Source organism: Apium graveolens, chromosome 10, assembly GCF_009905375.1.
Source record: "Apium graveolens cultivar Ventura chromosome 10, ASM990537v1, whole genome shotgun sequence".
In the NCBI taxonomy this organism is placed as follows: domain Eukaryota; kingdom Viridiplantae; phylum Streptophyta; class Magnoliopsida; order Apiales; family Apiaceae; genus Apium; species Apium graveolens.
The window spans coordinates 158,291,380-158,300,872 of record NC_133656.1 but is presented as its reverse complement, the minus strand read 5'-3'; positions in this window follow the sequence as shown (position 1 = coordinate 158,300,872).

Here is a 9,493-nt window from a genome sequence, read left to right as displayed (position 1 = left end):
AGTGTGAAGCACTCCACCGGTATCCACCAAGAAAACGATGTTAAGGAGGAGGAAGGAGGTGGAGAGAATTGGGTTTTCCAAACTTTTTGGGTTTTCGGGTTTGATGTGGGTTAGAATAAAATAGGGTCTATAATAGTGTATTTATAGGCAAAATTTTCAGCTGAAATTTTCCCATAAATAATATTATTATTATCCCAAGTATTATTCTCATTAATAATTAAAACACCTTTTAATCATTAATTCTTATTCTAAACACTTTAGAAATAATTCTCTCTCTTGATTTAATTTCCAAAAATTAAATCCTTTAATTAATAATATTAAGAACTTTTCTTAATTAATTTATAATCAATTAAATCTAATTTAATCAATTATTAAATTTTCCAATTAATTATTTATTTCATAAATAAATAATTATTAGCCATTATTAATTAATTCCTCCACCATTAAATCATTCTCTTTTTATGGTGTGACCCTGTAGGTTCAATATTAAGCCGGTAGTAGAAATAAATAATAATAAAACTATTTTATCATTATTTATATAAATTCTCTAATTTATTAAATATGATTAATTAATTAATCACATTTATTCTACATCGTGAGTGATGCTTCTCAACATATCACGACTATCCGGATAATATGAATTCACTGCTTAGAATACCAAGAACCTGTCAGTGAATAGTTACCGTACAATAAACTCCTTCTACCCTACAATGTCCCGATTAAATACAAGGCATGGATCTCGTGTCAAGCCTATCTAATTCAATCACTTTGCTTACCATTTACTATGCGTAGTTATATGCAGATTAGAAACTCCTTTCTAATTTCATTCATTCTGGCCAGAGATTCCTGAACTAGCATAAGTGGATCAGCCTTGAACATTCGCTTCCTTCACTGGAAGGGGTAGATCCTTTATTGATCATACACTATCTTCGTGTACAAATTCCTATACCCAGAAGAGCCCTAATAATTGTCCCTGGAGACTAAGAACTAAACCAAAGCATAGTTCAGTGTACACAAGATGACTATGATGACCTCAAGTCTAAGGATACTTGTACAACTAACACTATGTGAACAACTGCTGACACGTGAGTGAACTCCATCAGTTGTTCAGCTGGGTGAGTCATGTTCAGTTAACTTATTCCATAATAAGCACCTACATACTAGCTATAGTGTCACCACACAAATGTCTATGAGAACAGACATCCTTCATAATGAAGCAAGCATAGTATGTACCGATCTTTGCGGATTATTAATTACCAGTTAGTAATCCTATGACCAGGAACTATTTAAGTTTAGAGTTATCATCTTTTTAGGTCTCACTATTATGATCTCATCATAATCCATAAAAAGCTTTACTCTAAACTATGGTATATCTTATTTAAACACTTAAATAGATAAAGCCCGTAATAAACAAAACAAGTCTTTTATTAATATCAATGAAATCAAAACAGATTACATAAAAGTTATTCCTAAATCCTAATACATGATTGGACTTAGGACATATTCCTTTCAATCTCCCACTTGTACTAAAGCCAATCACTCTGGTATCTAATACCCATCTTGTCTTCATGACGATTAAAGTGACTTTCATAAAGTAGCTTTGTGAGTGGGTCTGCTATGTTGTTATGTGTGTCAACTCTAATTCAATACAATACAAGAAATGTTACCGCGCTCCCACTAACCCTTTTGTAGACCCATGGTTCATCTTTATTTTTGATAAAATCAAACTCTTTGATTGTCTCATCAAAACGAATGTTCCATCTTTCGAGAAGCTTGCATTAAACCACATATGGTTCGCAGCAGCTTACACACTAGGTTTTCATTTCTCTTGGAAAGAAAACCATCTGGCCATTTGCCAGATTTCATAGTCATAGTAAGCAGCAATCGCAAGCAAAATCCGAACTGATTTTAACAGGGCTACAGGTAAAAGGTTTCATCAAAGTCAATCCATTGCCTTTGTTTGAATCTTTTTGCCACAAGCCTAGCCTTATAGGTCTCCACCTGATCATCTGCTATAATCTATCTTTTGTATACCGTATACATAGATTCCATTCCGGATTTCATGGCACTTTGCCATTTCTCTGAGTCAACACTACTCATAGCCTCATTATAGGTCACAGGGTCGTCATCATCAATGATCGACAACTCATTGTCATTCTCAATGACAAGGCCATATAACCTCTCAGGTTGGAGAGACACTCTCCCTGACCTATGAATGGGATGTTCCACAAAAGGTTGTTCAGTTAGAACAGGTGTTTCCACTTGATCCGTAGTAGTTTGTGCTTCTTGAACTTCATCAAGTTCAATTTTGCTCCCACTGTTTCCTTCAAGGATAAACTCCTTTTCCAAGAAGGTAGCATGTCTGGAGACAAACACCCGATGATCGGTGTAAAAGTAATACCCTAAAGTCTCTTTAGGATATCCCACAAAACTACATTTCACGGATCGATATTCCAGCTTATCTGGGTCAACTTTCTTGACATAAGCTAGACATCCCCAAATCTTAACGTGTTTAAGACTCGGTTTCCTTACCTTCCATATCTCATACGGAGTTTGAGGAACAGATTTGAAAGGCACCTTGTTCAGTAAATATGCTGAGGTTTCCAATGCATAACCCCATAGGAATACTGGAAGATTTGCATAGCTCATCATGGACCGAACTATGTCTAACAAAGTTCGATTTCTCCTTTCAGATACCAATCTGGAGGAGTCCACTGGGAGACTATACCATTTACTTTGAGATAATCTAGAAACACTCCATTAAAGTATTCACTACCTCGATCTTATCGAAGAATTATAATACTATGTTTGGTTTGTTTCTCCACTTCATACTTATATTCTTTGAACTTTTCAAAGGCCTCAGACTTGTGTTTCATCAAACACATATCTGAATCTAGATCTATCATCTATGAAAGTAATGAAGTATGAAAATCCACCCATGGCTTGCTTAGACATTGGTCCACATACATCTGTGTGTACCATTCCTAGCAAATTTGCAGTCATCTCTCCATGTCTACTAAATGGAGACTGCAGTGCCACTATGAAGTGAGATTTTCATCATCTCTTTTCTTTTATTAGTTTGTTCAATCTGAAGTAAATTATGTCACATACATACAGACCATTATTTAAAGCACCACGTCCATAAAGAATATTATCTCTAAGAATAGAACATTCATTATTCTCAATAATAAATGAAAATCCAGCCAAGTCTAACATGAGAATAATATTCCTCACAATCGAGGGAACAAAATAACAATTATTTCAAACAATAGTCTTGCCCGTAGGCCTATGTAAATGAAATGATTCCATATCTTCAGCAGCAACTCTTGCTCCATTTCCCATCAGTAGAATCACCTCCTCTTCCTCAAGAGTCCTACTTCTCCTCGGTCCCTGCAACAAATTACAAATTTGAGAACTACAGGCGGTATCTAATACCCAAGTAGAAATGACATATTCACTTCTATCATGAACATACCTGAATCAGAAGCGGTAGTGTCACTACCCTTCTTCTTCAATTCTGCAAGGTAAACCTTGCAGTTCCTCTTCCAGTGCCCCACCTTGTTACAGTGAAAGCAAACAACTTTGCTCTCGGGGTCTTCAGCTTTTGGTGGAACCGGCGTTTTCTCACCTACTTTCTTCTTCTTGGAAGAGTTCCTCTTCCTTTTCTTAGGATTGGAACCTTCACCAATTAGAAGAACAGAACTCTTCTTAGGGGAAAAATTCGATTCCGCAGTCTTCAACATGTTGTGGAGTTCAGGCAGGCTGACATCCAACTTATTCATGTGAAAGTTCACAATAAACTACGAGAACGAACTCGGAAGCGATTGCAAGACCAAGTTTTGGCTCAGCTCCCCATCCATGGCAAAACCAAGTTGTCCAAGACGTTCAATCAAATTGATCATCTTAAGTACATGGTCATTCACAGATGATCCCTCAGACATCCTACAACCGAACAACTCCTTCGATATCTCATATCGAGTTGTCCTCCCTGCCACATCATACAACTCTTGTAGATGCATGAGGATAGTGTGAGCATCCATATACTCATGTTACTTCTGTAGCTCAATGTTCATGGAAGCTAGCATGATGCATTGAACAACATTTGCATCATCTATCCACTTACGATACACAATGTGTTCATCATTATGTGCATCACTAGCAGGTTCAGTAGGCTTAGGTGAGTCAATCACGTATTCCAGCTTCTCAATCCTGAGAACAATTCTCAAGTTTCGAAGCCAGTCAGCATAATTAGGACCAGTCAATTTGTGAGCATCCAGTATGCTCCTGAGTGATAGTGCAGAAGACATAACGTACAAAGTAAATCTGTAAATGATAAACACATAACAACACTTAGCAAATATTCGATTTCATTTCAAAACACTATATGAATCGGGGCTTTATTCATAAGTGGCTCCCACTAGTTTTCCTAATTTATTCAACCCCCTACGTGAAAAATTAAGCATTCATAATGCTAGTGGGAATATGGATCCTACATTCCATTACACAACCCCGGCTGTGGCACGAAACGCCATGTAATGTTCAATAGGCAGACAACTCTTGTCAATTACATATAATGTTATTCCCTAATCAAACTTTAGCCTCTTGAATAATTGAGTCACGGCTGTGGCACGACAAACTCAATATTATAAGTCAAGTCTTACCCAACATTCCGTACTATTGAATCAGTCCCCAAAGGCCCACGGCTGTGGCACGTAACGACCTTTAGATTCTTATTCAAAGTACACATCTCTATGTAATAGACAAGTATTTCTTATTTCGAAATCAAAGCCCTCGGCTGTGGCACGAAACGACAATGATTCAAAAATAAGAACTAATTTCTATCATGTTGGAAGGCTATGACCGACACAAGCCCGTTGTATCATTGGCCAATTACTACTTGATATTATTTAATTTTAGAGGGATTATATTACGTTACAATCATAATCATATTATAAAGAGATTCTTCCTTTTAAATTAAATATTTCAAATCAATAATCAATAATCAAATGATTCCCAGATCGGGTGGAGCATTGTCAAGAGGCGTCACTTAATAACCCTTTCTTACAGATAGAAATCTGTTGTTGACAGAATCATCCTTTCTCTCATATCGAAAATTCATATTCAATAACGTGTTTCACAAACACAAGAATCTCATGATTGTATTCATAATATTGTTATTAAGGTTATGAAACAATTTCACTATACTAGGTTGTCTAACAAACGCCTTATGTTTATTTAAGTTCACCTAAATCTATCATCGCATGATAAACTAAGCATATATCATATATATCAATATGAATAAACATGAAGGTAGGCATGTTATATCATCTAGCACATTATTCTAAGCATTATACATCTCTATGTATCACATGAAGCATTTAAAAGCAACTTAAACAGTTAAAAATAGCTTTAAAACACTTCATGGAAATATAAACAGTTTAAAACTTTTATATAAACTAAAATTTATCACTCCATTAGATCCGTCTCGGAAAAACGAATCCAACGGTATATTGCACGCCCAAAACGGAGTTACGAAACTCCCAGAAAATCAATTTTTAAAATCAATAGAAGGCCTGTAACGCATTACAGGAACGCGTTACAAGCCCTGTAACGCATTCCGGTGATGCATTACACACCTTTTAAGCCATTTAAGAGTGTAACGCATTCCGTGAATGCGCCACAGGTGTGTAACGCATTCCCGGAATGCGATACACCCCTATTTTTTTTTTCAGCTGCCGCCTGACAGATTCCTTCTCGGTTAACGTGCCTGACATCTGTGCTTCTCTGTTTCTACTTTTTCCGTGCAGCAGCCATTATCTGCTCTCTTAATAGCAGCAGCAACAACACAGATATATACATATAGACTAACAATTTATATATATATATATATGTATAATTATTTAATTACGAATTTTAATTACAAGAACTTCAAAAATTCATAATAAAAAATCTATACATCACAAAATTATGAAAAAAATACCCAGACGATCTACAACACTTGTAGAACCCAGATCAACATTCAAAATTATTCTGAGAAACGATTTCTCATCAGACAAAATTAATCCATAATATAACTTGTAAAAATCATAATTAATTCATACAAGCACATAAAATTCTGAAATTTTTACCACAGATCTATATGCATACAACCTATGCTCTGATACCATTGTTGGATTTTTAACACAGCGGGGCGTGGAAAAACACTTTTACACATACAAAATCCAAATAAAAGCATATAAATCGTGAATAAAAATTCGAGGGATCGAATCTAACCTTTTAAAATAATTCGGAGACAACGATCAGAGATCCTTAGCAGTTGCTCCTCAAGTGTGAAGCACTCCACCGGTATCCACCAAGAAAACAATGTTAAGGAGGAGGAAGGAGGTGGAGAGAATTGGGTTTTCCAAACTTTTTGGGTTTTCGGGTTTGATGTGGGTTAGAATAAAATAGGGTCTATAATAGTGTACTTATAGGCAAAATTTTCAGCTGAAATTTTCCCATAAATAATATTATTATTATCCCAATTATTATTCTCATTAATATTTAAAACACCTTTTAATCATTAATTCTTTTTCTAAACACTTTAGAAATAATTCTCTCTCTTGATTTAATTTCCAAAAATTAAATCCTTTAATTAATAATATTAAGAAGTTTTCTTAATTAATTTATAATCAATTAAATCTAATTTAATCAATTATTAAATTTGCCAATTAATTATTTATTTCATAAATAAATAATTATTAGCCATTATTAATTAATTCCTCCACCATTAAATCATTTTCTTTTTATGGTGTGACCCAGTAGGTTCAATATTAAGCCGGTAGTAGAAATAAATAATAATAAAACTATTTTATCATTATTTATATAAATTCTCTAATTTATTAAATATGATTAATTAATTAATCACATTTATTCTACATCGTGAGTGATGCTTCTCAACATATCGCGACTATCCGGATAATATGAATTCACTGCTTAGAATACCAAGAACCTGTCAGTGAATAGTTACCGTACAATAAACTCCTTCTACCCTACAATGTCCCGATTAAATACAAGGCATGGATCTCGTGTCAAGCCTATCTAATTCAATCACTTTGCTTACCATTTACTATGCGTAGTTCTATGCAAATTAGAAACTCCTTTCTAATTTCATTCACTCTGGCCAGAGATTCCTGAACTAGCATAAGTGGATCAGCCTTGAACATTCGCTTCCTTCACTGGAAGGGGTAGATCCTTTATTTATCATACACTATCTTCGTGTACAAATTCCTATACCCAGAAGAGCCCTAATAATTGTCCCTGGAGACTAAGAACTAAACCAAAGCATAGTTCAGTGTACACAAGATGACTATGATGACCTCAAGTCTAAGGATACTTGTACAACTATCACTATGTGAACAACTGCTGACACGTGAGTGAACTCCATCAGCTGTTCAGCTGGGCGAGTCATGTTCAGTGGACTTATTCCATAATAAACACCTACATACTAGCTATAGTGTCACCACACAAATGTCTATGAGAACAGACATCCTTCATAATGAAGCAAACATAGTATGTACCGATCTTTGCGGATTATTAATTATCAGTTAGTAATCCTATGACCAGGAACTATTTAAGTTTAGAGTTATCATCTTTTTAGGTCTCACTATTATGATCTCATCATAATCCATAAAAAACTTTACTCTAAACTATGGTATATCTTATTTAAACACTTAAATAGATAAAGCCCGTAATAAAAACAAAACAAGTCTTTTATTAATATCAATGAAATCAAAACAGATTACATAAAAGTTATTCCTAAATCCTAATACATGATTGGACTTAGGACATATTTCTTTCAGGATATCCACTTTCTACAAAAGCCTTCAAAGTCTACAATTTAAGAACAAGGGTTGTCATGGAATCTATCAATGTCTCTTTTGATGATAAGAAGATTACTGGACTTGAAGATTTCAATGATCATGATCAGCATAGATTCGAAAATGAAGTTTTAAATTCTGATTCTGTAAATCCTGATACTGCAAACTCTGATGGATTAAACTCTGATGTTATTGAAACTGACTACGCCTAAGGAGAATGCACTTGTGCAGGGGGAGCATACTGAAGATCAAACCACATCTCAAGAAGCATCAGAACCTACAACATGCTCTTCAAGTTCTGATGGGCCAATTTCTGATAATTCTGGAAACTCATGTTCTGATATTTCTGGAAACTCAAATAATGAAGGATCCAACTCAGAGAGCATAATTTCAGGGGGAACATCAGGAAATGTTGATGGAGACAGCATGGATCATGGGGGAGCATTCAGTTAATGGATCATGGGGGATCATTCAGTTAATGGATCATGGGGGAGCATTCAGTTAACGACGAACCACCGCGAGAGGTAAAAGAACATAGAAGAAAAACGGAAGAAAGGGGGAGAGAGAGGAGGGAGAGAGAGAGAGAGAGTGAGTAGAGTGAGAGAGAGGACGTGAGAGGACGAGAGAGGAGAGATTGATGTTTACAAGAACAAGTGACTTACCCCTCTCTGTTACTCAATTACACGACACATGTCCAGTTTAATGGATACGTGTCATTTTCTGACTTACTGTAAGCCGATTCACATCATTTTAATCGATTTTTAATCGATTTTAACCGTACTAAAATAATCTTAAAATTTTATAAATATCCCGAAACTGGTAAAACATAAATTTCATAATTTTTAAAATATTTTTGAAGTGCAACTTATACCCGCATTTAAAGATTAAACGAATCAACGTGCGGGTGAAATTAATCTCAAAAACTTCAGAAATAGTTTTAAAATTCTCAAAATATTATAAACTTAATAAAATATGAGTTTCGTAATTTTTGAAGAATCCTAGAATTAAATACAGATTTTACAAATAAATGCAATCAGAAAATCATTTAAGGATAAATAATTAATGAAATATTGATTTCTCAATTTTATAAAATCCCAAAAATAGGTATTGAAATTATGAAGTCATAAAAACAATTTTAGAGACAATCCAAATATTTATGAAAATAAACCTTCCATAAAATCACTTTTAAAAGCGAAACAAAATAATACAACTCGATAATTAATTACACATTTCAATCCTATATACCAATAAATCACACATAAATAATAAGTACCGACAAATAGCTATCAAAACCAATATACATATTTTATTTAATTAATTATTCAATAATTGCACTTTTAAAATAATACAAAATATACGAGTCGTTATATACTTATTCAAGGAAAATATTTGTTAGGCACATCATTTACAGAGGTAACAAATAGACGTAAATATTTAGATATTTATTTTAAAATATTATGATTTTTTATTGTGTTGGCCCTAATACTTTTGAATCGTCTAGGTTGTCAATTCAGATATTTGCGACAAAATTGAGTTATGTGAAAAATCTCCAGTCATTACATTTTGTTTTGAAGATTAAGAATGGCCTATCCATGTAAAGTTAGTTCATGACACAGTATTGTTTACTAAGGAGT